This window comes from Styela clava, chromosome 10, assembly GCF_964204865.1.
Source record: "Styela clava chromosome 10, kaStyClav1.hap1.2, whole genome shotgun sequence".
Lineage (NCBI taxonomy): Eukaryota > Metazoa > Chordata > Ascidiacea > Stolidobranchia > Styelidae > Styela > Styela clava.
The window spans coordinates 10,058,642-10,062,757 of record NC_135259.1 but is presented as its reverse complement, the minus strand read 5'-3'; the positions used below and the strand labels follow the sequence as shown (position 1 = coordinate 10,062,757).

General features: G+C 36.3%; 1 long non-coding RNA gene across 1 annotated transcript; it reads left to right on the top strand.

Moving 5' to 3' along the window:
* Window positions 1-314: 314 nt before the first annotated feature.
* On the top strand, window positions 315-2,719 carry LOC144428120 (uncharacterized). The gene is made up of 4 exons (XR_013478104.1): window positions 315-431; window positions 500-558; window positions 2,083-2,140; window positions 2,426-2,719. It is a non-coding gene; the product is annotated as an uncharacterized LOC144428120 (long non-coding RNA).
* Window positions 2,720-4,116: the final 1,397 nt, after the last annotated feature.

Here is a 4,116-nt window from a genome sequence, read left to right as displayed (position 1 = left end):
TGCGGCCCGCCAATGACTTGCAACCCGTAATTTAGGGCCGCGAGCGACAAAAGGTTACTGACCCCTGATCTATGTGATTCAAGGATATATATATATATATAGTTATATATATATACGGCCTATATTACCAACTTCATACATACATACTAAAACCTTATATATATATACTGCATAATAAAGCTGGTTTGAGAATACCTCAGATACCAAGCGAATTGTACCATAAGTTTGACAATTGCCATCAATTCACCACAGATAATGCAGACATAAGTATGCTTGTTTCGTTCACTCACTGGTATATTTTCAACTATTGCTCAAGTTAACTCATTTTAAATATATCTCTCTCTAAATCAAAATGTTGCACAAATTCTTGACATTGATCCTGTTGTTGGCTGCTATTTCAATGCTGATCTTCAACGTAGTTGCTGCTGGAGGTTAGTAGGAAGATATTCTGAGAAAGAAATATGACAAAAACTAACCCAAATATTGACAATATTTTCAGATGAATGCGTGCCCGCTTGCAATCCACAAAATCAAAATTGCGTTGACGGCATCTGTAAAGTAAGATCGATATACATAATGTCATTATTTCAGTTTGAATGTTTTTTTTTATTACGTCAATAAGAACTCTGATATACTACAAGGGTGGTGACTCCTCTACGGCCCATGGGTCGGGGACACGGCCGATCTAATTGGGCCACATTGGCCGTGGCCCATCAAGCTATGGGCCGCCGCCCCATCATAAAAAATTCAATTATCTTACCAAAATTTGGTGGCCCCGGCACATGGGCCGTAGAGGAGTCACCACTTCCACTCCTGATATACGCCTAATACCTATTATTTCGTTTCGAGACAATATGACATCATATATTTGATATTATATATATATACGTTATAAATGGTACGCTGTGAACAAATTGATATTCTAGAATTCTCTCCGCATTGAATTACGATCTAGCGTTTGAATTCCTATTTACCCGTATTTTCCGGCGAATAGGTCGCTTTTCTAGACCCAAATTTTTGGCCTGATTTTGGGGGGTCGTTTTATTAGGCGAGTATGATAATTTTCAATTATTTCTGGTGTCGCCTTATTATTCAATTCGGACCATAAAATATCTTCGGCGATAGCATCCCCTGGCGCGACCATGATATATGTATAATACCGTGAGGTAAAGTATATTTAATTCATTTTTTTGACATAAATTTACTCGATGGGATATTATCGCTGACTTAAGGTTTTTTTTCCTACCGTGAAATCTTCAAAATAATGAGTGGCAGCATTGCGATAAAGCGGAATTGTTGCAGCAACAGCTTAGATATGTTTTTAAATTGCAAAAATACGAATCAAAACAACATATATATATATATATGTATAAACGTTTCGTATATAATCGTATACATTTTTATGTCCACGGATTGCGTTGGTATTTTGGAGCGGTGATACTATTTATATTGTCCCAATCGAAGATTAAATTGATCACAATTAAATCAATGAAGCAACACATTTCGTTTTGTGGAGATTTCCTGGTGATGAATATTATGTATGTTTCACATATATATACACTTTATATGTATATTTATTTATAAAAACTGAATATAATCAGGTAGTTTATCTCACATTATTATGTCCGCGGATTGCTGTGTTATTTTGCATCGGCAATGTTCTTGTATGGTGGACGCAATCGCGAGTTAGGTTGAACACAATTAGATTGAAATTGATAGACAGTTTGAATTCCCGTAGTTGTTATGGAATGAATATTACGCTATTAGAAAAAGTCATCATAGGCTATTTTAACCAATGCACAAAGGCAGCGACCGCTCAAAAGTCTTTGCATGGTAATTTAAGATTCCGATGTGGATGCGATTTTACTACTCGTTTTATTGGCAGGTTATATGAAAAACCCCATTTTTTCAGGGGTAAAAACGGACCTCGTCCTATTTGCCAGGTAGACTTATTCGCCGGGAAATACGGTATATTACATAAAAATGTATTCCCTTTTTTGCTGTTATATATTTCCCATTCTTACCGCTACTTTGGGTGCTGTAAATATGTGTTCTTAATTTTCCGTTCAATGTATATTTCAGTATACCGGAACACGGAAATAGAGATTTACCCATACCTTGAAACTTTTTGCATATTCAGGTTAGTTGGAGAATCTAGAATTGTTCATGTTAATCATTGTGTAGTTTTGACATGAACGTTCCATTTGTATTTTTTCTTTGACCAGTCTCTAAGCAAGAGTATAATTACTATGGCACTGTGAACATCTGGTGGAAATTGAATGCTTCACATACTTTCACTGCATCGATGAATTGCCCCATCATTGTAAACGATTCCAAAGAAATTAGATATGAGTTCTATTCGACTTACAGTACCAGGTTTTTAAGCTTTGTTCTCTTAGTAATAATGTTTATTAATACTTTTCAGGAAAATAATTTACACATAACGCAGAATACATCGAAATACAGGCATCATATATACTCAAGAAATGCATCTTACAATATAAACCAATATATATGTTTATGTTATAAAGCTACGGTTTGAGTGTTTGATATCGACGGGGCGGTCATATGACCTTGTTTCGCTATTTTTCAAGTCTTCCAAAAGCGCCTCACACGGATAACCACTATTTTGAAAACAATTTTTTGTTTTTAGCAACACCAATCTAAATACACTCCAATTTTCTTCTTTTATGAAAATTATCTTGAGTTACTTACCATACCTGGGAATCAAATGATGATTGTAAGTTGTAACATGGCGTTATTTGAATTTCTACATCTCCTCATAAACAAGCCCAGATTTTCTATGAAGAGATTCGAAATAAAATATTGTTCCCTAAAATCCCTAAAGCATCCCCAGATTATGTAGTATTGAGGATCGAGAGAAAAGGCGTTTGTTAGAAGAAGTATTTTCTTCTGCGGAAGGTAGCGCCATAGTTTACTGAATATAGTTCGCTCACAGCCGGTTCGCTACGCATGAGTGATGCGTTACTACGTCGCCAATTTGCTATATTTTGAAGCTTACGGAGGAAGATTTCCGTTAAATTTATTTGCGTATATGGAATGGTTTCGTTGGTTAAAATACCTGAAAATATATACTGAGGCATTAGGATAAAGTAGAGGGTCGTGGCATCTGTCAACCATCTCTGCGTCGGTACCGTAAGTTATCAAAGTGGAGTAGGGGCAGAGTATTTCTGCTGTTTTGTGATTGTATTTATTGGATGATAATTAAAGGTTTATACCAGGATTATAGCACAAAAGTAAGAATTCAGATACTCCCAAGTAGGGATGTGCGATATAGAATACCGAATCTGGAGGATTTGAATCCCTAGGAGTACTCGGTTTCCGCCTCTTCGACGCCGTGCCTCAATTTTTGTATTTCGGATAATTACAGGGGCGAGCGTTATTCTCTCGCAACGAAATCTGTCTGTGTTTACTCGCAAAGAGCCCACAAACGCGTTTGCGGCAGATATCAAACACCGTAATCGCAGCTTAAATATTCAGAACGCAAAGTCGGCGTTATTGCACCATTTTATTTATTATCATTGGTGCCGACTGCCATCTTACAGCGATTTTTCGATTGCAACAATCTTAATTTTTTGGAATAGTGAAACGTTCTTTACTTTATATTAAATGACTTTTCGAGTTCTCCCGGAAAATGATGAGTACCCGACGTTAGATGATAAAACATTATTTGCGATTACTTTAGATCAAATTTTACTTTTCACGACACCGGTTTCCAAAAATACGGAGTTATATCGCAAAACAATGCCCTTTGTCACATTTATTTTGCGCTCCCAATAAAATACATATATATTGGATTTCGAGTCGCTGATGAATCCGTTCCCATCGCCCAAGCGCGACACACGCTTGGTCGAGTGTCGGGCTGTATTTTAGTCGACGATAAATAAAAAAAAGTTGCGATGATAACTGGAAAATAAAATTTGGTAACAGAAATGAATTTGTCTCAAGATGTTATTTTATGAGTTTTGCTCTCAGAGGAAATCGTTTTCTGTCAAAGGCACAATACATTCAAACAATATATTACGATATCATATCTTTAGACATCGGCTACAGTCAGATAACACGCGCCACAATATTGCGTTGAAAGAATACCAT